This window comes from Sarcophilus harrisii, chromosome 4, assembly GCF_902635505.1.
Source record: "Sarcophilus harrisii chromosome 4, mSarHar1.11, whole genome shotgun sequence".
NCBI classification, from domain to species: Eukaryota; Metazoa; Chordata; class Mammalia; order Dasyuromorphia; family Dasyuridae; genus Sarcophilus; species Sarcophilus harrisii.
In genome coordinates, this window is record NC_045429.1 from 280,207,530 (window position 1) to 280,233,106 (window position 25,577).

At 37.8% G+C, this 25,577-nt stretch overlaps 1 long non-coding RNA gene across 1 annotated transcript; it reads left to right on the plus strand.

Moving 5' to 3' along the window:
* Window positions 1-1,788: 1,788 nt before the first annotated feature.
* LOC116423207 lies at window positions 1,789-25,577 on the plus strand. Its single transcript, XR_004233711.1, has 3 exons — window positions 1,789-2,052; window positions 11,336-11,399; window positions 24,923-25,577. It is a non-coding gene; the product is annotated as an uncharacterized LOC116423207 (long non-coding RNA).

A 25,577-nucleotide genomic window follows, 5' to 3' on the forward strand; every position in this document is an offset into this window, starting at 1 on the left:
GCAGGGATGTAATGGGCTGAAGCTCGAGTTGATGCACTGAGGTCCCAAGCACATGAGGCTAAATAGTAATTGGACCATACTCTATAACATATATGCTTGGAGAAAGAATGGCCCCCACCCACTCTTTGTGCAAATCCTGATGTGTTGTATAGAAATGATGATTTTGGTGGGTGGAGGCAGAGGGGTGGAGAGAAGCGGAGAGAGACTACTGGCTGGTTTCTGGTCTGGCAGGCTTCTCGACTCAGCTGCACACATTGTGATCGTGAACCCCCCTTCACCTCTACTGAGAATAAAGATTGAAGATTTTCCCTTACCCTAAAATCCTGACTCCGCCGATTTTAAAATACGCGGTCATCACACAGGGATTCTCTGCAAAGGAATTTACAAACCCAAAAACCTAGATTGACAAAAGGTTTATTATAGGGATTAGAAAATAAAGTTAGAAATCCTAACAGAGAAGCATAATGGGAAATAGGTGAAGGTAAAGAGAGGGTGGCACTGGAAAAGAACATTATTCCAGTGGGCAGAGGCTTCCTTGGTATAGCGTGGCATAGCCTAGAATGGCATGTTTAAAACCTCCGCAAAGAGAGGATTTTAGATTGGCTCTTTCATAATAGGAATTTTGGCTACAAGCTGAAGGGGGCTAGTCCCAAATTGGCTCATCTACAAGCTGGGTTTCAGCTTGAGCTAGTATTTGAATACAATTGAATGACTTTCTTTAATTGAATAGGGTTGGAATTCTTTTGCTCAGGACTGAAGCAACCCCACCTAGATAATAGAATGAAACAATTGTCTTCACTGAGGCAGAGTTGAAGATTTTCTCCTTCAATGAGTTTTAGAATTTCAGGGTCCCTTCTTCAAGATCAGATTTGAATTCAGGCCCTCCTAACTTCAGGGTTGGTGCTCTATCCACTATGCCACCTAGCTGCCCCAGCAATTATTATTAAAAAAAAAAAAAAAAAAAAAAAAAACTTTTGTCCTTCAAAAAGTCCAACTGAAGAATTGGGGAGCAGGGAAGAGAAGATGAGGATTGACTATATTATTATTATTATTATATGTAATTATTATGTAATACTATAGTATTACAAAAATCAGTTACTACATGCCCAAATCAAACTGGGAATGGATAATATACAAAATAATTAAGATAGACAGTATACATTCTTGTCTTAAGGTATAGAGATTAGTCACATTAGCATTCTGCAAATAAATAATTATTTCAAAAAGTGTTGAGGAGAAAGACTCAACAAGATTAGGGTCCCCCTAGTCAGTGTTACAGGTTTGGCAAAAGAATTCATACATTCAGTTTCTAAGTTAAGGGACAAAGATTTTATTCTGCTACTCTACAGGTGGGTTAATTTCTAAAGGAGTTTAGCAAAGAGACAGAAGGGAGAAGAAATTACACTATTTGCTAGATTCCCCTGGAATTAGCCTGTTGTCAAAGAGGCAAAATCAAGGAGATAATTTTGTAGGAAAGAGAAATATTAGGTTAATATGCTAAGAAGGTTAGAGATAGATTTCAGAGTGGTAGGAGTGGGGTAGTTCCCAATTTTGACCAACAGAATCAGTATTGTATTACTGCTCTTGGCCAGCATGGTTTGTGGCACTCCCAAGGCTGGTTAGCCTTAGGGTTTTCAGGAATTGTTACTTTTTCCTACCTCATCATTAGTATATTAATGAAATGACTACTTCCCACAGGTACTTGGGTCAAGAAATCCTGGAAGGATAACTACTTAGTAGCGAATGAAATGCCTGGCAATTAAAGGGCCCGAGTTGATGAAAATGATGAACTCTGTATTTTAGGTATAAATTTGCCAGTCACAATTTTATTTAATTTAACATTATTCTAAATCCCAGTCTTTATAGCATAGAAAGAAAAATGTCCAAACTGACATGAGGTACTATTTGTAGGAATCTTGAAGCAGTAAAATAGAAGTTAATATTTTACTTAAACAAATAGAATAATCAATTCCTACTCCATTTCTTGTTCGTCCACTCCAGAAAGAACTGAATCAGTCTCCTTGCTGAATAAGAAAGAAGGTTCTTTCTTTGGTAAGTAGAATTTCTAGCAAGATAAAAGGTATCTTTGGTTTAAATTTGGTTTCCACTCTTCCCCCCCATATATTTCCCTAAGAGAACTTCTGTTTTCTGATATACCCAATGAATTAAAGGGGAAAGTCTGGAGTTTTAAGCTGAAGGAAATGTTAATTCATATTTTCAGTTTAACTAAAACTGAAGCTTTTAATATACTGCTAAAGAAGGACAGAAACTGTTCTTTTTACTAAAAGTGTGGTCTCTTTAAGATTATCACTCTGAAGCTAAGTTCCCTTTAAGATTATCACTAAACTGTGTTGTGTCCCCTTTCTGATCTCAGAGATCAGGATCTCCCAGGCTCCAAGGAGTCTAGAGAAGGCCCATTTTCCTAGGATAAGAGAAGCAATACTATTCAAGGGCAAATCAACTCCCATAGATCTTGCTGAAATTCTAAATTCTCATTCAATTGTGAAATCCTAGTGTAATCAGCTGGGGCTGATCCTAGCAATTTGCTAGGACCTTGCCTGCTGAGCATTCTCTCAGTGTCAAAACTCCATTTCCCCAATAGGACTCTGCCACTATAGAAGTCAGTCTCTTAGCAAACTGGTTTCTATCCAACAATAAACTTTCATTTTGCAATTAATAATTTGGGAATAAGTGAATTCTTTCACTTTAAACCTGCAGTCGATTGAAAGGGGATTTTAACAACTCTCTTATTGCCACTAACCTCATCATCACTGGGAATTGAGAGGATTCAAACCCCATCACTGCCACATGTTAATTGAAAGAACTACTAATGGTGTTAATTATCTGATAAAGGGTTGTAGGAATTGAGGAGGTCCTGGATAACTAGGTGGGGTTGGCAGAGAAAGCCTGAAGTACTGATAAAATTATAATACTTCCAGAGACAAGCAGGAAAGGGCACTGCTAGGGATCTGCTCAGTCTTATAATCTCATCCCCTGTGGATGTCTGGGATAACCCCACCTTACTGTATCCAATCAGAAAGCCAAATTATGATGTCAACCATCACTACCATCCCACCCAACCCCAGGTAAAATTTCCACCCACAAATTTGCCTGTGACTATTTCATCTCTACTAAATCCCTTTTTAGCTAGAGTATTATGGTGTTCTCATCCCTTGTCACATTCCTCAAGATATCTTTCTCCTTGTTATAGCTGACTCTTTTAGGGTGCTAAATCCTGCCCATCAATGAAATACCTCCAACTTCATGGCCTATTCCCCTTTTCCTGGTTAATTGTGAGTTCCATTAGGAATCTTGCCTCTTCCCTTGTTAATTGTTTAAAAAAAAAAAACAACTTTATTTTGTGGGAAGGTTCAGTGCTTCTGTACCCATCAGTACATATTCATATCAAAGTCACTGAGCTTGGGGACTCACATTTCATCTTTCAAATGGTAATGCCCAGGAAAACCATCAACGCCAACTGAGGGTGATTGAGATGTGTGTGGGTTTCCTCTAATAGAATTCCATTCTCTCTCCCCTACAATGAACTGTGTTCTCTTTCCCATTCTCCAACTCCTACAAGCCAAGTTTCCGGAGGTCAGAGATCTCTTCTTAAGTCTCTCTATACTCAATGAATTCCTAGTGAAGGCTTAAATGATTGATCTTATATTTTGCTTCCCAACATCTTTTGATGAAGATGGTGTTGTCAAGTCACTTCAGTTGTGTTTGATTCTCTGTAACCCCAATTTGGGCTTTCTTGGCAAAGATACTATACTGGTTTGTCATTTCCTTCTCTAGCTCATTTTAGAAGAAACTAAACAAACAGGGTTGCTCAGAATCACAGTAAGTGCCTAAGGATATATTTGAACTCAGGAAGATAAGTCTTCCTGATTCCAAGCCCAGTGCTCTATCTGCCACACCACCTACTGTCCTTTATTTTATTTTTTTTTTTAATTTAATAGCCTTTTATTTACAGGATATATACATGGGTAACTTTACAGCATTAACAATTGCCAAACCTCTTGTTCCAATTTTTCACCTCTTACCCCCCCACCCCCTCCCCTAAATGGCAGGATGACCAGTAGATGTTAAATATATTAAAATATAACTTAGATACATAATAAGTATACATGACCAAAACATTATTTTGCTGTACAAAAAGAATCAGACTCTGAATTATTGTACAATTAGCTTGTAAAGGAAATCAAAAATGCAACCACCTACTGTCCTTAATGAAAGTAAAGCTTATCAAAATATGGAATGCGTGTACTTCATACATACTTGCCTATTTGTTTCCTTGTAAGTATTGGTCCCTTTTCCCTTCCATATGTATAATTTGAGTATCTCTAGCAAGTTTTTTACCTTTAATCAATCTGAAGCAGGTTGGGGTCCCTTTAAGAAACTGTATTTTCTATTGATCTGTGATTCCTTTCAGATTCCCAGCTCTTCCTGGTTGAGGCATATCCTCCCCAGACAAGTTGTCTTTCCAGAGCCTCTGATTCACAAATCCTCATTAAAAGCATCCCTTTGAATTCCAATAGGAGATCCGGGCTTGTCCTAGCCCCCACTGGATCTGCTCTGCTCCAGCTTCCCAACCCCCACTAAGATAGCCAAGATAATAAGCTTCCATCAACTAAGGTCTTTGCAGATGGACCTTGGCGGCTCACTCAGCTGCCAGGACTTTCTGTCCACTGAGAACTGCATTCTCAGTGCAAAACTCCATTTTCCATAGATCTGCCATTATAGAAGTCAGTCTCTGGTTAAACTGATTTCTATCTAACAATAAACTTTCATTTGCAACTAATAATTTGGGAATGAGTGAATTCTTTCACTCCTAGAACCTTGCGGCTGATTTAAAGGGGATTCTTAATAACTCTCACAGCCACTAACCTCCTTTCACCAGCAATCTAGATCAGAAATAACCTCATCAAATCTGTCAATAAGTATTACTTCAATTCTTACTATGTGTCAGACACTATACTAGGTACAAAGACAAACAAATAGTATCTACAAACAAGTTGTAGAATGGGAGAGAATATATAGTGCATGAATATACACAAAATAGTTGGGAAGGAGAGCACTAGAAATTTTGTTGGGTAGAAATCAGAGAAAACTATGCAGAAGATGGTCTTAGAGATGTCTTTAAGAAAGGAATTCTGAGAAAGAACTATGAATTGAATGCAGATTAAAGCATACTATTTTCACTTTTTTGGGTTTTTTTCCCCCTCTCATTGTTTTTTTCCTTTTGTTCTTGTATGGGACAATAGTTACCACAAAAGCAATCAGAGACTCTCAGAGTAAGGAAAAGCAAAAAGGGGTTTCTGGGACATCTCCCAACCAATATATGATCAGTTAAAGGAGTGCAAAACACAAACTGCAAAGCACAAGATTAACTACAACAGAATCCTCCTCCCCTGCCTTTTGTCTTTTTTTCTATTGTCTGAAGGAGTCCAGGTTTATACTCTAAACACAAAAGTTTATCTCAGAAACAAAAGAATAAATTGCCTTTAAGAGAAATACTTAAATGTGAATTAAGGTGATGAGAAACAGGAGGAGGATGTTCATTCAAGACAATCTAACACCTGCAGCTTCTTAGCTATAGCTCAATTTGTTATTGCAGAGTTTCAAGTCACAATTAGGGCATAGTTTAAGGTCATATTCCTATGAGAGGGTCTTCACTCAGTTAATCCAATTCAATCCCTTCATTTTATTTATTAATCTTTGAATCTTTGAAGATCTTTCACACTATTTTTGAAACATTTCCTCAACCATCTTGTTCTCATTCTCCAATCCCTCCGAGTATTGTACCTTTTCTTTACTCCACCCTCATTAAGAACCAAAGAACCCGTTTTCAATTTGAGTTGTTGGTCCCACCTTCTAAAGGTCCAGATCTAACTGGACCTCCCTCTCCATGTTGTTCAGTCTTTTTTTCTGTGGAAATCCCAATCATACTTCTGAAGTTAAATTTTCCCTATAAAACCTACTTGTGAGACATCCTGCGACTGCTACCTTCCTTTGGGTCAGGATAAGATCTTACAGTCTCCTATCTTACAACATCTACTGAATACTTGCCCTGATTATAGAAATTTGCTATGAGAGGAAAAAGCAGGGACATGATTATAATCAAAAATAGTCCTTCAGTTTCAGCCTTAGAGCACATACATGACAGGATAAAGCATCCTTAGCTCAGTTTAATAATTCCATCTTATAGCCAGATTCAGGAATAATCAGGCGAGTTCATATTCAAAGGAACATCACTGAGAAACTGAGTCAGAAGGTTCCCACTTTAAGCGGAGGCCAAGGTTGTCCTCCCAACGCTTGCCCAGATAATAACCTTCACCTGTAACAATTCAGGATCACATTCCTCTAATAGCTTATGAATAGTTTATGGTATAATTCCTTTCAGATGGTGAGTTACTGGCTTGATGATCCATCAGACAATCATTATCTGAATTCAAAACTCCAAATAATATCAGCTATAGTCCCAAGACATTTTATCTCAAATAGCAAGTCTCATTAATTAAAACTTCAGGTGAAATTTAGCTCTCAAGGATCACATATCCTAAATCAGTATTTACTATAGCTACTTATATTGATAATAGTAAGAGATTCATCCTAGAAAGTTCATACTTTATCTTGATATCTAAGTAGATAGCTTTTAAATTCAACATTACACAAATTATTTTGCTTTAAGTTGTTGTTCCAATAACCAATATATATCAAAACATGTTCAAAATATTAGCCATGTTCAAAGATACAAAGACTACTGTTTTCAGAATCTCCCTAAACAGCTTTAAAATTACACAATACAACCAATTAAAACTCACATAGAATATAGAATATCCTAATTTCACATTAAAGAACCCTATCAGAATTAACATTAATAATTTTTTCATCCTGAAAAGATGCTCCAAGTCATTATTAATCAGAGAAATGCAAATTAAGACAACTCTAAGATACCACTACACACCTGTCAGATTGGCTAAGATGACAGGAAAAAATAATGATGATTGTTGGAGGGGATGCGGGAAAACTGGGACATTGATTCATTGTTGGTGGAGTTGTGAACGAATCCAACCATTTTGGAGAGTAGTTTGGAACTATGCTCAAAAAGTTATCAAACTGTGCATACCCTTTGATCCAGCAGTGTTACTACTGGGATTATATCCCAAAGAGATTATAAAGAAGGGAAAGGGACCTGTATGTGCACGAATGTTTGTGGCAGCCCTTTTTGTAGTGGCTAGAAACTGGAAACTGAATGGATGTCCATCAGTTGGAGAATGGCTGAATAAATTGTGGTATATGAAAATTATGGAATATTACTGTTCTGTAAGAAATGACCAACAGGATGATTTCAGAAAGGCCTGGAGAGACTTACACGAACTGATGCTAAGTGAAATGAGCAGGACCAGGAGATCATTATATACTTCAACAACAATACTAGATGATGACCAGTTCTGATGGATCAGGCCATCCTCAGCAACGAGATCAACCAAATCATTTCTAATGGAGCAGTAATGAACTGAACTAACTATACCCAGAAAAAGAACTCTGGGAGATGACTAAAAACCATTACATTGAATTCCCAGTCCCTATATTTATGCCCACCTGCATCTTTGATTTCCTTTTGATTTCCTTCACAAGCTAATTGTACAATAATTCAGAGTCTGATTCTTTTTGTACAGCAAAATAATGTTTTGGTCATGTATACTTATTGTGTATCTAAGTTATATTTTAATATATTTAACATCTACTGGTCATCCTGCCATTTAGGGGAGGGGGTGGGGGGGGGTAAGAGGTGAAAAATTGGAACAAGAGGTTTGGCAATTGTTAATGCTGTAAAGTTACCCATGTATATATCCTGTAAATTAAAGGCTATTAAAAAAAAAATAATAATAATAATTTTTTCATCCTAAAAAATAAATGTTTATTCAACTTCCTCCAATCAAAGAGTCCCCATAAACTTTTCTGGAAATATATTTAACAGGTATAATTCCAATATTGTTAAAATTCTTCTAAGCACAATTAATCTTGCTTCCCACCAAAACATTCCTATTTGCAAAGTCAGTTTTAGAGGTTGAAAATTATCCTTAACAATCCATTCTTGAGGTTTCTCTACAGATACTTTAAGCCTGGTGTTCTCAGCCTCTCAGTCATCTGTAATGTCTGATAAGGGGTCCTTCCCATTCTGCTTCCTCCCCACTCTCCTGCAAACTGCAAACTCCAAAGGTTGTGCAGATCAGTAATCCTTATTTACTAAGGGTTAATAAGGGATGAGGACATTGCCAGTATATAATTCCTTAAAAGCTTATCTTTTGTTTCAAAAGAGAGCCTTTTTTTTTTCTCCTCCCAAATAAACCAGTTTTACATGGGGGAAAGTCCCAGGTCACTTCTGGGAATAGTTCTAATTCTTTAACAAAGCAATAGGCAAACATTTGGTCCAAGACAATTTAGTCTCTAACATCAATTTAGTGATCCATTTCTTAAAAATCTGATACATTCTTTCCCCTTTTCCTGATGAGGGCAGATGCCCAAGTGTATGGAATTGCCACTCTATTTGCAATCCCTTCCCATTTTTTCTTATAAAACCTTAGAAGTAAAATATGTTCCTTTATCAGAATCAATAGTCTCAATAGTGGATTAGTAATCTACACTTAAGTATAATTTGTTCCAATATTATTCCACTACCCACACAAAATTTATCACATATCCAGCAGGGCTGACAAAATGTTAAAGTATAGCTCATATTTTTACAAATTGCCCAATGTATAATTTATCAAACAACATAGTAGCTTAAATATATTTCATCTAATTAGGAGAGAGAAACATGTTATCTCTTTAGGCAAGTTACCAGAGAACCAAAAATTTTTAACTTAAAATCAAATCAAATACAGATTTAAATTTCTAGTAACAAAACTTCAATATCAACGTACCTATTTCTAAACCCTTATAACGGAATAAACAAGTTCAAAATTTTAATATGCACTGGTAAATAGTAATAATCTCATACAATTTCAGAACCACAATTCCAATTTAAACACACACAATGTCAAAATTTAAGGTGACAGAAAACTGCCCTTTCAAGTCTGTTTACAAGGCTTTAAGAAATTGGCAGGGTTAAGGACCCTGGGGGAGAGGATCGAAGAACTTTAGATCCATGTGTCCGGCTGCAGGTCTATAGCGCAGTGACTAGTCCACTCTCCATGCCAGAAACGGGGGGAAGGCATAGTGAATATGTTGGGGTACTAGCACAAACCCTAGAAGAATTCAGACCAGCCAGGGACACCAACTTAAGAAGCTTGGAAAATCCAAAAGAGGGTGGTTTTTTGTTCCTTCTGCAGTTTTTCTGCAAGCCTCAAGTTCAGGTATCAGAAAGCTTTTAGTAATATGTTAGACCTACTTAAAGTTACAATCGACTAACTCAGTTGATAGACAATATCAAGCAATTTAATGATTAGACTCAAAACCCCCAGAATCTACCAAAATGTTTTTACAATTCTGTAACTTTAAATAACTATTTCTGCAGATCCAAATTTGCCAATTCTAGACCCACAGAAAGGTCAGGGTTTTTTCCTTTGTGGTATGGCAGTTAAAAATTTTCACCATCTCAGAACTAATCTTTCCTCTTTCCAGCTAAAAGCTATTTGCATAGATCCAATTATGTACAAAACAAGCACTTTTAAATCCCAAAATCTTTTCCTTTGTAATTTGGCTGACTGAGAGAAGATAGAAGACCCAGATCACATACCCAAAAACACAAACTATTTTTCTAAATCAATCTAGCTCCAGTTCTCATTCCCACATTGGAGTGGAAGCAAAGAGGACAGTACTGGAGTTGAAACCTTAGGAGCAGGCCTGGCCAGGTATTAAAGGCTCCTTTAAATATCCAGTCTTTGGGAGATGGACAGGTTACTCAAAACAACAGTATTTTCCTTATATATTTTGGTACTTCATCCCAGTTCTTCCTAAAGAACTATCTTCCCAGAAAATAAAGCTGTTCGGAAATTAAAAAAACAAAAAAAAAAAAAAAAAAAAAAAAAAAACAATCTTCCCAGGACACTAGATAGGTTTAGAGCAAGCTACCTTCCTTTTCAAGGTTCATAATTTCTTGTCCTCTCTGTGGAGGACAATGATCTTACCAAAGGAAAATAGGACAATCTTTATGGACTCAAACCACTTAGGATTTTCCTGATATCAAAGGGAAATAGGAGCCTTTTAAGCGTTTGAATTGCCTAAATTCTCCCAGACCCAATTCCAGTTACCCAGGCAGCTTACCAATTCTTGACAAAAGAAAATCCTTTTATGGATCTTACGCTGAGGTGGGTAAGAGATCCCCTCTGGTCGATGTCAAAGTTTCCTTGTGAAAGATCTCAATTTATATCATTACCATTTAGAGTCAGTCTAGTGCCACTAATCTCATCAAGTTGTATAGCATAACCCAGGTTGGGGGGAGGGGAAGGGAGAGGAGGAGAGAGAGACAGACAGACAAAGACAGAGGGAGGGGAAGGGGAGGAGGAAGGAGAGGAGGAAAAGGGAAAGGGAGTAGGAGGGGGAGACTGACTGGAAATGGTAATGATATAAATTGAGATCTTTTACAAGGAGGGTCGATGTCAAAGTTTCCCCACAGAAACCAACACACATTCAGGAGGACCTCAAGAAAGCTGGCTCAGGCCCCAGGCAAGGAGATAAGGACTTTAACCCCTGACTACTCTTGTGGTGATTACTGAACTGAAAGGAAAGCTTCTCCCAGAGACCCCAAGAAACCAAACCAAGAAGAACATTACAAGAGAGTTGTTAAAATCCCCTTATGATCAGCACAAAGGCTCTTTGTGAAAGAATTCATGAAACCCTGAATTATTGATGGGCAAAAATGAAAGTTTATTGTTGGATAGAAACCAGTTTGCTAAGAGACTGACTTCTATAGTGGCAAAGTCCTATTAGGGAAATGGAGTCTGGCACTGAGAAGAGAATGCCTTTTCAGCGGGGAAGGGTCCTAGCAAATTGCTTATCAGTATCCAGCCCAGATCTCCTATTGGAATTAACAACACTTCCAAGGGGTGCTTTTTGACCAGGACTTCTAATTGAATTAAAGGGTCTGGTATCCCCAAAAGGTAACTTATCTGGGGGGATATGCCTTCCCCAGGAGGAGCTGAGACTCCAAAAGGGAAGACAAGTTTCAGAATGATGATCTTAAAGGGAACACAGCTTCAGTAAAGGGAACAGTTTCCCTCCCTCTTCAAACTTATCTGATTGATTTCAAACTTTTCTTAATTGACTTATCTCCTCAACTGAAATGCTCTATCTTTGCTAGCCTACTTTCGTTTTTGCTTTCTCCAAGTGTCTTCAGGAGTTCACCCGATTTGGGACTTCCTGAGTCGAGTCCAAGGACCATACTCCGAAAGGTACTGATGAGATGAAGTCTAGTTTTTGGGGTTCCCAGTATGGGGGCCAAAACATGATGAGATTTAGGTTTTGGGGTTCCCTTTAGTAGGGAACCAAATGATAAGGTCTAGATTTAGGGAACCAAAATGAGATTAGGGTTTCTGGTGGTCAGGGAGTAAAATAAGGTCTAGTGGCAGGTTCGGGGTTCAGGGAACCAAATGGAGAAGTTTGACTCCCCTGTACCTCCTTGGGATTCAGCACAAGGAGTTTTGGGGACTCCCCTTCTGGTGGCGCAGGGATTCTCTGTAAAGGAATTTACAACCCCCAAAACTTAAGATTTATAAAAGAGGTTTATTATATAAAAGAGGATTGGGAAATAAAGTTAAAATCCTGACAGGCATAAAGTCCTCCTTAGGGAAATAGGTGAGGATAAAAAGAGGGTGGTACTGGAAAAGAATATTATTCAAGTGGGCAGAGGCTTTCTTGGCATAGTTTAGCATAGCATGGTTAGAACTTCTGCAGAGAGGATTTTAGATTGGCTCTTTTATAATAGGAGCTTTGGTTACAAGCTGAAGGGGGTTAGTGGGTGGAGTCCCAAATTGGTTCATCTACTAGCTGGGTTTCAGCTTGAGCTGGAATTTGAATAGAATTGAATGAGTTTCTTTAATTGAATAAGGTTGGAATTCTTTTGCTCAGTACTGAACCAACCCCACTTAGATAACAGAATGAGGCTGTTTATCTTGTTTCCCTCAGACGGGGTCCCTCACTGAGGCAAAGTCCAAGGAGAATTTCTCCTTCAAGGAGTTTGAGTTTCGGGGTCCTTTCTTCAGTACCAGCCTAAGAATTCAGTATGGGAGACCCCTCATGAACAGGAAATAATTTGGATGAATCCCCAAACTGTATGGGACAGTAGCTATCACAAAAACGATCAGAAACTCTCAGAATAGGAAAATGCACAAGGGGCTTTATTACAGTCTTTCAAGAAAAGCAATCTCCCAACTGAGAGAGCTCCAGAGTACGAAGCACAAAGTAAAACAAAGATTAAATAGAACTGAAGTCTCCTCCTTTCCCACTCCACCTCCACCCCACTTCTTGACCTTTTCTCCCTTTATTTGGGGGAATAGAGGCTTATACTCTAAACATGGAAATCTATCCCCAAAACAAAAAAATTAAGTAAATTACCTTTAAAAGAAGTACTTAAATGCTAATTAAGAGGTGGTGGGAAATAGGAGGGGAATGTTCATTCAAGATAATCAAAATACCTGCAGCTTTATAGCTATACCTCAATTTCTTACTAAAGTTTCAAGTCATAATTAAGGAATAGTTTAAGGCCATATTCCCATGAGAGTGTCTTCACTCAATTTATCCTAAATATTTTGATTCTTCTTTCACAACATGACTAATGTGGAAATTAGGGAGGAGGAAGGAGGGAGAAAAATGGAAATCAAAATCTTATAAATGTTGAAAATTGTTACATGTAATTGGAAAAAAAATTTTTTAAATACCACTGAAAGGGGGAAAAAAAGGAAGAAACTTTGAGTCAGAAGGAGGGAAAGAATATATTCCAGGCACAGAAGATAATTGGTTTAAAAAAGCTCTTTCCAGGAGGAGTGACTGGTCAACAATATTAAATGCAGGTCAAAAAAAAAAAAAAAAAAAAAGATGAAAATGGAAAACGGACTATTAGACATGCTGCTCTCTGGAGGGAAAGTATACTTCAAACCCAGGCATTCAAAGCCTTCCGCATTCTAGATATATTCTTTATTCTAGCCAAATTTAATGACTTTGTAGCCTCTTTTTTCATTCTTCATTCTCAGAATCTCCAAGTCTTTTCTCCTGATACCCCCAAGCCTGAAATGGACTTTCTCCAACTTTTCTCTAGTTCTCCCCTTTCTCCAAAGTCCAAATTAATCTCCATCTACAGCTAAAAGCAAAACACCTCCACTGGTGACATTTTCCATAGTCCTAGCTTCAATTCAAGCCAGCAATCTTCAATCACCTATTATATTCAAGCTTTTTATTAATCACTTGCCTTTTTCCCCTCTCCTTTGTATCAGTCAATCAACAAGTGTCTACCAATGCAAAGTACAATCCCAGGTGCTAAAGATAAATGATTGTTGTCCTTTGGTCTCTAAGAGAACCAAAGTGAAATTACCATATTGAGAGTCAAAGTACAGTGTGTTCAACAGTGATTAATCAGACCAATACAAATTCAGAAGGCCATAGCCAGACTGGGCACAAATAGTCCATAAGAACATGTGGATGAGATGTCTTTAAATTTGAACATCTCATATTTCTTTTGAGTATGAATCTTCAGCTTCACTCTCTCTTCCAGAGTCATCACACTCCAACTGGCAAGACAAAAATCAAGGCAACTGGCAATGGCTTAGGATTCAGTGGATGGCCTTAGCATCTTTGATGTCTGACAAAGCTCTAAAGTTCCAGGGGTCCTCAAACTTTTTTAATAGGGTGCCAGACCCTCAGACTGTTGGAGGGCCGAACTATAGTAAAAACCAAAATTTTGTTTTGTGGGCCTTTGAATAAAGAAACTTCAAAGCCCTGGGTGAGGGGGATAAAGTCCTCAGCTGCTGCATCTGGCTCATAGGCCATAGTTTGAGGACCCCTGCAGTAAACATTCCACAGCACAAATTGTTCTCATCTGCCTGTTCCTGGGGGAAATCTTCACTCACCAATGGTTCTGAGACTCCTCAGTTACCCTCAATCTGGTTTAGTTTAATGTTGAAATCATTTACTAGTTGTGTCCACTGCTTATGCTACCACTTCTTGCAGCCACAAGTGAGAGTTGGGTAAATCAAATAGATAACAAAGATGTAAGGAAACTCTCAAAAGGGCTCAGCAACCCTCATAACCCACAGAAATGTATTAGTCTTCTTTGAATATCTAACAAGTACTAGAGATATAAGTATAAAGAACAAAACAATTTCCATATATTGATTTGAGCCTGTATGCCATAGCTCAGTGCTCCTGGGGAGAGGAGAGATTTAATGAATCTCTACTTGCTTACATGTCAGTGAAGCAGGGAGACAAAGCAGGATGCTGAGAGCTATAGAATGAAAGTAGGAAAGGTAGTAACACAGTGAATAGAACACTGTGCCTGCATTCAGGAATACCTGAGTTCAAATTCAGCTTCAGACACTTATTAGCTGTGTGATTCTGATCAAGTCATTTTACCTTTCTTTGCTTCAGATATCTCAACTTTAAAATGAGAATGATAAAAGCACTTATCTTTGGGATTGTTGGAAGAATCAAATAAAGATAATGTTGTCAAAGCACTTATACAGTGTCTGACATAAAGTAGATCCTATATAAATGCTTATTCCCTTTCCATCACCCTTTTGACAATAGGCAGTCACTGAGTAAGTAAATACTAGAGTTTAAGCAAATAGAAAACCTATCACCTGAGAGCATGGTAAAATCTAAAACATATGGAGACTAAAGAGTAGTCAAGAATGATTTTGAGAATGCACCTGTGTAACTGGAAGGATCATGGTGCTTATTAAAACTAATGAGGAGATGGGTTGAGGATATTCCTCATTGGAGAGTCTTCAGTAGAAAGTATTAGATAGTTATCTGCCAAGCAGTTGTAGTGACTTTTTTCAGATATGATTTGCACTAAATGACCCCAATGGGACAACTCATAGGGACAATGAGGAGTTTACTCTCCTGGGGATGAAAGGTCCATTCCAACTCAATTCTGTGATTCTATAATATGGAATTGGAGTTTGAGAGAGAAGTTAGGACTAGATAAAAGATCTGAAAATCATCTGCATAGGAAGGATGATTGAACCCATGGGAAAATACTAAAAGAAAATGTAAAGAGAGAAGGAAGCCCAGGATAGAGTTATGGGTCTCACTTAGGGCTTATCATCCTAGTATGAAAGCAGAAATGTGGAACAAGCAGTTATATGGTTACTGAATAAATAATTAGAAAGTAAGCATTTATAAAGCTCTAAATATGTGCAAGGCACTATGCTAAGTACTGATGATACATCTATAAAAATTGAGATCATTTCAGTCCTTTAGGAATTTACATATTTTTTAAATGCTTAAAGTTAATTTGATTTTGTTTTCCGTTCCAATTTCTCTCGTTCCTTTTTTCTTTCCCTACCCTTTGAAAAGGCCTGAAAAACAAAATCCATTTCAAATAGTATAGTCATAAGAAACTAATTCCCTCTTTAGCCATATCCAAAAAGAAAGAAAAGAAGAAATGTTTTGATTTATATCCTGAGTTCATCACTTCTCTATTTGGAAGTAGAAAGCATATTTTATTTTGAGTTCTTAGTAATTATGGTTGGTCATGTTGATGAGAGTTTCTTTACTGTTTTATTTATTCTCCTGGTTTTCTGCTCACTTCTCTTTGTATCAGTTTATATAAGTCTTCTCAGGTTTTTCCAAAACTATTCCTTTCATCATTTCTTATACCACAATAGTATTCTATCACATAAACCACAACTTGTTTAGCCATTCCCTAATTGATGGGTACCCAACTCTGTTGTGTAAGAGGTAAAATCTGAAATAACTGAGGAAACCAGGGTTTGAACTTCTGGAATATTGATTTGTTAAGCAATGTGAGCCAATTGTATAAAAATTCAGGACCAGACTTCCTTGGCTTGATATTGGAGCCTGAATATGGGGGAGACAGATTTTTATGCATTAAAAGTAAAAAATTAACAGGACATAAACCAGGATACAAGATTAGGTAATCTGATTTCTAATTGAGGGAAAGATTAGGGAGTTTCTAAGATGGGAGTGGGGGAAACAAATAGGTACAATTCCCTGAAATCAGAGTGTCTCACTCTCCCCTTTGGTTGATTAAAGGAATAAGGAAACAGTGATTGATTGACCAGTACAAGGCCAGTTTTCAGATAAGACATATGGACTGTTTGAGATGTATAATTGTGAGAAAAATCTTGGCATCAATCTTTAGTTTGACTGTATCTCTGGTTAGCATAATCTAAGCAATAGGTAGAAGTAGTCCAGCTTCCTAGTTATGCAAGGCTAGGTTCAAACAATGCAATAAATATTTCTCACAAAACAGAAATTAGACTAGACCCATAATTGAATAAAAAGAAAATTGTACTAGATCCAGAATTGAGTCACAAGACTAAGTCAGTATGGTTCACTTAATTCCCATAATTCCCAGTTTCCAACAGAGCTGCTATAAATATTATTATACATATATGGGTCCTATTCCTCTTTCTCTGATCTAGGAACTTATATATTTCCAATAGGGAAAGAGTACATAAAGTGGAGCACAGGACATGGAAGGGAATTTCATTCCTGAGAATAACCAAGACTGTGTGTCAAAAAGTATACTGGACTCTTTTTCCAGTAACAGTGGTAACATTTATTTGACGCTTTTTAAAACAGACTAAAAAATGGGAAAATAAGGGTTATAAGTGTGGACAGCAAGATAGCAGATGGCAAAATGGTCCAGGATGTCAAGCAGAGTTTGACTTGGGAATAGCTAAGTCTAGTAGACTAGATAAAGTTTGCAGTCACTCACCAGTGAAGATGGATTAGTCTCTGGGAGAAGGTAGAGATGAGTGGATTAACTTGCTCATGAACTGAGGGAAAGAAAGTACTGGAAGCAAATTGAGCAGTAGATGGCATGATATGGAATATAGGCAGACAGAAATGAAAGTTAATATGAGACTCCAGCTACCACGAGATCTTAAAATAAATCAATATGGAGGCCAGATTTTGTTATAGTCAGCTCCTTTTTCCTTTCCTATTAGGACAAAAATCAATCCAAATGATAGAACAGAGCCTGAAAGTGATCAACCCAAGCTAATACCTAGATTGGATCCAAATTTGCAGTGATTAGACAAATCAATATCTAAACTTAAAATGAAATCAATATGGAGGCCAGATTTTGTGAGAAGGGAACAGACCAAGAAATGGCATGATAAGTGAAATGAGCAGCTTCATTCATACAGATGAATATATATACAGTTCAATATACAATTCAAATCCCAATTTTGGCATGTGTGGCATTAGGCAAGCCATTTTCCCTTGTGGGCCTCAATTTACCAATCTGTAAAATTAAAGATGTGTAAAAGGGTCTCTGAGGTCCCTTTCAATTCTAAATCTATGGTCTAAATTATAACCAGAGGTCTAGCTCTAACAAAAAAAGCTATGTGTACTATGAATGCAGAGAACTAAATTGGAAGCACTCATGGACAGTGATCAGAGTTCAAATTGCCAGTAACAGTGAGCTAAAGTGGGTAGGGTAAGTTGGAGTAAGCAAGGCAGGTAGATAACCATGAACTAGTGTATGGGCAAAGATTTGAAACTAAGCATAAGAAATTAGGTGTGAAACCAGGTGGTGGACTTCCAACCTAGAAACTGGGAACAGTAAGTCAAACAAGCAAGACAGTACAAAATAGTGTGTGCATTTGTGGGAGAGAATGCCCTACATTTATGAAGAGACATTTGGTTCCAAGACATGGGCTAAGTGCTCTTTGCCCTGTTTTCAATAGTCCTCTTACAGTGAATGACATGAGTTCCTTTTAGCTAGAAAGGACTCTGGAGGCTGGCAATTAGGGCAAAGAGCTATCATTCTGGGAAGCCTGTCATAAGTATAACAGGATCTGTCTGAAACTGTCTGAGAGTGGCAATTGAAAGCAGACCCTGGTAATCAATAAATTCTTCTTTATGGAGTGCTGATATCCTCTCTACTGATTATTAGACAGTCCATTATGTGGAGATTCAAAAGAAATAGATACTGCCTACATTATATGTAATCACTTCCTTGTCTCTACTCTCTTGTAAACTTGCTGAAAGTCTAGCTTTTGTATTCAACACTCAACTGAAACTGGTCTTCCACCAAAGATCTCTTTTAAAAAAACATTAAAACTATCGTTGGCTCATATCAGACTGGCTTGTAGACTCCAGCTTTATTCAAAATACAGTGGTGAGCCACTGAAGATGTTTGAGTATGTAAACTCTACAGAACAGGCTAGGACTTTCACTTTTGTACTTGTATCCCTAGCACCTATATAGCACAGTGCCTGGCAGATAATAAGTACTTAAAATGTTGGTTGATAGATTAAATGATTCAAAGGGGTACCCTAGAGATACATTAGGAAGATTACACAAATAACAAAGAGGAAGAAATGAAAAGAAGACTGGAGATAGGAAGAAGACTAGAGAGAATAGTAGTTTGGGGGCTATTACAATAGTCTAAAAGAGAAGAAAAAACAGCCTGGACTAGTGTGATTACTTTGGTGGGAATGAAGGGGATCTATCAGTCTAAGAGGTATTGAGATTAGAAATCACTAGACTTGGGTGACTGAATATGTAGGATGAAGAGGAGAGACAAGTCAAAGATGACACTGAGATTACAAGACCAGGTGGTCCTATTTAACCAAAAGAGTAGACATTACTGGGAGGGCCTGGTTTATTTTATTTTATTTTTTTGCTGTAAAAATTTTTTCCCAGCTTTGTAGTCCCCCACCCCTTTTTAATTAAAGCTTTTTAAAAACAAAATGCCAACAAACAACAACAAAAAGGGTGAAAATGCTATATTGTGGTTCATACTCAGTTCCCACAGTCCTCTCTCTGGGTGTAGATGGCTCTCTTCATCACAAGATCATTCCTGCTGATTGTTTCTTATAGAACAATAATATTCCATAACATTCATATATCATAACTTATTCAGCCATTCTCCAACTGATGGGCATCCATTCAGTTTCCAGTTTCTTGGAGGGAGGGCCTGGTTTATAAGAGAAGATGGCTTAAGTTTTAGACTTCATGAGTTTGTAGTACTAGGCAGGACATCCAATTGGAAATATATTCACCAGATGGTTGAATATTTGAACGTGAAGCTATAGGGGCAGGGAAAGAGAAGAAATATAACAGCAGCAGTAGCAGCACATTCATATAGTGCTTTAAGGTTTGAAAAGTGCTTTATTTATGTTATATCAATTAGTTTTCACAATAATTCTGAGATTGATAACTGAGGTAAATTCTGAGGTTAAAAACAGATGAGGAATCAAGAAAGAACCTTGGAGAATACATATTTCAGAGTCAAGAGGAGGATGAGGATTCAGCAAAAGCCAGGGAGGGAGCAGACAGAGAGGCAGAAAGAACAGCATGAGATTTTGTTATTAGAGAAGTCATAGGAATAAAAAGGGAGAGTGATAATCCTGGAGATTCAATGAAAAAAAAGAAATGGAAACAATTAGTAACTTCAGCAAAATAGAAAGAAATAAGATAAAGCCATAAAACCATCAGCCCTTCTGTATATTACTAAAAGAAAAAAAGAGTAGTAGGAAATAGAAAAATAAATACTACTCAAAATAATTATAAAATGTATTAAATATTTAGGAATCAACCTACACTTAGGACTTGATGAGGTAGAAGAAGTCATCTATAAAATGGAGAATTCAAGGGCTCAAAACATCCCCAGGTCAAGGGGCAAATCTTTATTGTGAAGCCATAAGGCAGACTAAGCTCCCTAGTGGAACTCAAGATTTACAAGGGAAGAGGTGAGACCTTTTATGGGAAAGGATTCAGAGAAAAGTGTTCTAACTATGCCAATTGTGTGTGTCAGTAAATCAACTAGTGGTCATGGGCTTCCTGTTTATATAAGATAGTATCAGAAATTGATGCCTATAATTTATCCTCCAAATTGTAGAACAATGGGCATCTGTACAGCTTAGCTTTGTCTGTACAAGATTGTAATGTCCTGGTTAGCTTTCTGGTGGTCTCGGGACCTGTAAAGTTCTGGTTAGCTTTCTGGAGGTCTGTGGACCAGCCTTTGTTTCAGCAAAGTAATCACTATGAGAATAGTCAGAGATAAAGTCCAAATCCTTTATTATCTCCTTCACAGTCTTGTCTCCTTGTCTGGGGCCTGGGTTACCTTTCTGGAGGCCCTCCAGAATGTGTCTTGGTTACTGTGGGGGCGGCAGGAGGGCCACCACAATGGTCTCTGTCTTAAAGTCTGACTCAGTCTGGGAGCTTGAGCTCCAGCCTCCAGCCACTGTCTTCCCCCAGTCTGTTCCAGTCCCCTTCAGAGTCTGTCTCCGGCTCAGACGGGCCTTGGTCTCGGTGGAGAAATGAAGGAGGACGGGTCTGTCACCAAGGTGGTGTGAGATGGAATGAATGATGAATCTGGCTGAGTTTGTCCCAGCTTTATATGCCCTATTCTAATTACATTATCATAGGTGTGAATCTTATAGAACTATATTGAGTACTAAGTTCATGTACTGAAGTAGAGAACTATTAATCACCATGCTAAACTAGGTAACCATTGTCTTATCAATTCCATTGAGTTAGCTCCTCGTAAGAATCCTTGTTTCAAGTACAGAGTTCTGGCCCATAACAGGGACCATCCTTGGTCTCAGCAGAATAATAACCACAAGAATGGTCAGGAATAGAGTCCAAAGTCTTTATTGTCTCCTTCAGTCTCCCCCATAATGCAGGAGGCAGGAGAGCCACCACGAGGCTGATCAAAGATGGAATCTCTGTGGCTGACTTGGCCCTCAGTGCCAATACAAGTCCATCGTCATAGGTGTCAATCTTGTAGAACTATATTAAGTACATGTAAACTAGAGAATCAGTATATTGTTGTAAGATTAAATCAATCATAATGAGCTTTAATATTTCTCCAGCGTTCCTGCCCTTTACACAAGATAATTCAATAGGGTCAGTAATCCAGGATATGAGTAGGCCCTCAGATGTCCATATCTACTCAAAACCATAGCCCAGAGATATCTTTTTTTCCCTAGTCAAAGAACACATTTAACTTAAATCAAAAGCATTTAATAAAATAGAAAAAAAAAAACAAAAAACAAACACCATACAATAGGTTTCCTTTCCCCCACAAAGCTTTCCCCTTTACCACAAAGGGACACATTATCAATAGGAATGAATTGGGATAATGAAAGAAAATGTAGACATTGGGAACCCCTGTGGCCAGAGAACTTGTGTGGAAAGCAGCACCTAGCTTTGTGTCTGGAGGACCTTGAAACAAGGTCATCAGTAAAGTGATGGTCCTGTTTTCAATGGGCCTTCTGAGTGATACATCTCCACCTGACTTTGTTCTATTCACTGGTCTATAGGAGAATGCTGAATATCTGATCTTAGCAGAATGTTACCACAGTTTATAATGAGTATTATGTCCCAGCTGAGCATTATAATAGACTAAAGATACTGAGTGGATACATCCAAACAATAGTTTATCAAGCAATGCAAGCTATTTGCATAGCAAACTAGGACCAAGACTCTCAGTAGCCAAAGACATTGACCATTGGTTTCAACTTCATTAACATAGGATTTAGAGGGAATTAAAAAAATAGAAGAAATAGGATTAAGTGATTATGATACAAAATTTCCTATTGGTAGAAGATCTAAGGAGAGAATCAGGTGAGAGGTAAAGAGTATTCCTATGGGGAAAGGAAATAAATTTATGATTTAAAATCAGACTTGCAAGCAACTGAAATTTATTTCAAATAGTGATTAAAATGGTGGTTAAAAAACAAAATGGATTCACTTATATTAATTTTAATATTACAGGTGCCAGGCTTCCACAAAGAGTTTTTGGGCTGATCTCTCAACCTAATTCAGTTTATGTCTAAATTACTTCAAGAGCTAGGCTGGGCAGGGCAGGCAAACAGCTTTTTATTTTTATTTTTATTTTTATTTTTATTTTTATTTTTATTTTTTATTTAATAGCCCTTCATTTACAGGACATATACATGGGTAACTTTACAGCATTAACAATTGCCAAACCTCTTGTTCCAATTTTTCACCTCTTACCCCCCCCCCACCCCCTTCCCTAAATGGCAGGATGACCAGTAGATGTTAAATATATTAAAATATAACTTAGATACACAATAAGTATACATGACCAAAACATTATTTTGCTGTACAAAAAGAATCAGACTCTGAATTATTGTACAATTAGCTTGTGAAGGAAATCAAAGATGCAGGTGTGCATAAATATAGGGACTGGGAATTCTCCTTCAGTTATTGCTTCTCCCTTAACTCAGCAGTTTCAGACATTTCTTTTTTCTTTCTACTTACTCAAACTTCCATCAGGAAAGAAAAAGCCTTCATTTGTACATACCTTTTATATGTATATTCATTTTCAGCATGGTAGTCAATGTGGGGTCCAGAATTTAACAAAGATATACTTTTCTAAGATATACTTTATTAACAGGAGAATGCAACTTGGTAACAGAGGAGTCTTATAGACTTGCCTACATTCTTCATCCAAAGCCTCAGACTATAAGCAGACAATACCTTTTATACCTATGTTTTCCTTCTGATTAGCCGGAAGAAACATCAATGGGATGTCCATTGGCAATACTGATTGATGGATATCTTAATGCAGGGGTGGGCTAAGAGTTCATAACTTCTCCCCCACTACATCATCAAAAAGAGGGGAAGAATTACAGATCTCTACAGCTTCACTACAACTAGGGAAAATAACTATCAAATGTGCCAGACCTACCTCTTTCTGACACTTAAGAAATAAATTATTAACTAATTTATTGAAACCCAGTTTCCTCAAATAATCTTTGGCTAGAAAAATATAAGCTATCTTAATCAGGTTTTCCCTGGCTTTGCTACTATCATATGTCTGACTCTTTGGGATCCCATTCAGAACCCCATTTGGGATTTTCTTGGCAAAAATATTGAAAGGATTGCCATTCTTTCTTCCATTAATTTTTCCGTTGAGGAAACTGAGACAAACAAAAGTAAGTGACTTGCAGCTAATGTAATCTGAGGTTGCATTTGAACTCAGGTGAAAGAGTCTTCCTGACTCCAAACCTGGTTCTCTATGCAGTGTACCAATAGCAAGGATAAAAAAGGGCTTATTTTTTGAGCTGGGTATTGTTTGCAGAATAAACAAAAGTGAGGGTCTCTGCCCAGATAAGAGTTCTAGGTGCTAGGAGTAGTTTACTTAAAATGGGAAAGTCTCTTTTGAACTATGCCTTTGTAATATCACCTAACAGAGACATTGCTAAGGTGGCTTTTCTGCTCATACCTAGATCTCCTAAATTGGAGGCATTCTCCATCCCCTCCTGTGGGGATAGGTGTAGCCTCCTTTGCTTGGTTGCATAACCTGACTAGCTGCTACTATAAAACTGGTTAGACTCAACCACTCTGTTTTATGATCCCAGGTTTTTGTGCTATCTTCTTGCCCCGTTGCTTCCAGAGTAAAGATCATAGTCCACCCACAGTAGGGCTAGCATGAGTTGTGATATAGAAAGGACTTCCTCCCCCTTACTCCCTCTCTTATCCAGGCTCCAAGAAGTAAGCCTGTTGTTTATGCTGTTCTGTGATATTTGTCCTTTTCAGTTTTAGGTGGCTTAGCAACAGAAATTCTAGCCATGGTGACCTTGATCCAGAAAGATGCTTGGGATTTAAACCCAGGAAGGATTTAGACTTAGAATTTGGTCTGTATGTTCTATAGGAAATGAACTAAACTATGAATCTAATTTTCTCTCTTGCTCTAGAGACTGAAGTGGTATAAAGGATAAGACATTATTCCTTCTATATATTGGGGGAGTGGAGGCAGCAAGTTTATATATTTGTGATTATACCCCTTGAAGTAACTATTTCTTTGTAAAAACTAAATGGAACTAAGGTATAGGGTGGTGCTTTGAGAAGAGAGAATCAGTGGGGACTGGAGTCATTTGCTGAGAGCCTTGATACCTCTATCCTCCTTAAAAATATGAAAAAACCTTAAGGAAGAAATGAAATCTAACATACTTAGCCTTGCAAACAATGGGAACCAGGATAGTGGGTGTTACATCTAGAAAGTAACAAAACTGTTTCTCTGACTTGATTGGTCCTTTGACTCAACTTTTTGATCACCTAAGGACATAAAAAGTTCCACTTATGTAAAGCAGGGACTTTTTACAAAGTAGTGGGTGAATGAAAACTGTGTGAGTCACCAAACAGTGCCCTGCTGACCAGATGTATTTCCATATGGAGATGAAGGGGACCATGTCATAAAAATTAAGTGCCATGGAATCCTTGCCACATTAGGTTTCAGTAAATCTCTTCTGTTAATTCTTCCATGATTTTATAAGTATCTTATTTCATTCCAATATCAAACCTGCACTAATAGGCTACTGGTTATTAGACCCACTCCTAAGTCTGGTTCACAAGTAGGTCTCTTATTCCAGATACAAAATCTACTCCTGATGCCAGGTAGCATTGAACTAGGGACCCAGGAGCTCCTGACCTCTGGAATTCACAAGATTGCTTCCAAAACTGAAAATGTGCAGAATTGAAGCCCTAATCTCAAGACTGAGTCTTGCCTAGGGGAGGGCATGTAACAACTAATGTGCTTGTAGCTGCCTTCTCAGAAAAATCACAGCGATCTTGTATAAGATTGCCTCTCTCTGATTTTTCAGGGAAGGTAGAAAGAAAGGGAGCCCGAGGATGGAGTCACTCCTTTTAAAGTCTTCTGAGTAGATTCAGAACCATTGGGAAAAAGAATTATTTGCAGTTTCCTGCTTCAATGGTGCTTGAGAGTAACTGACTACTGTATTCCCCACAGGAGCTATTTGGTCATTAGCCATCTCTCCACTAATTAAAACTCTTTGCAGAAGAATGCATGCCCACCTCTCACAACAGCTTCTCCAGCCCCTCACTGGAACCTCTTCACTTCTGACCATCTTGAGCTCCTCTCCTTCCCAGGTGTAACTGAATTATCCGAGGACTTGGACGTTGCCATCATATCTAGCAGATTTACCTGGGGCTCCATGTCTCCTATATCCATCTGCCCATGTCTTATAATATCAACCAGAAAGGTGTGGCACTGAAGAATTTTGCCAAATATTTTCTACAGTGATCCCATGAAGAGAAGGAATATTCTGAGTCATTGATGAAACATCAAACTAAAGAGGCAGCCCGATTTTCCTTTGGAACATGAAGGTTAGGAAAGTGGACTGAATGAGATGGAATATAGTCCAAAAAATTCCAAGCAATAATTACTGGAATTGTACAATTTCACAACTGACAAAATGATGTTCATTTGTGTGATTTCATTTTCCTAGTTGAACAAGTAAAATCCACCAAAAAAATTGGATTATCAAGTATCCAACCTGCACAAAATGGGGACCTTTGATTGTGGCATCTTTTTTAAACAAATATACTGTTGGAGATAGTGACAAATACAGATGAGAATCAATCTGGCTTCAGGACAACTTTGA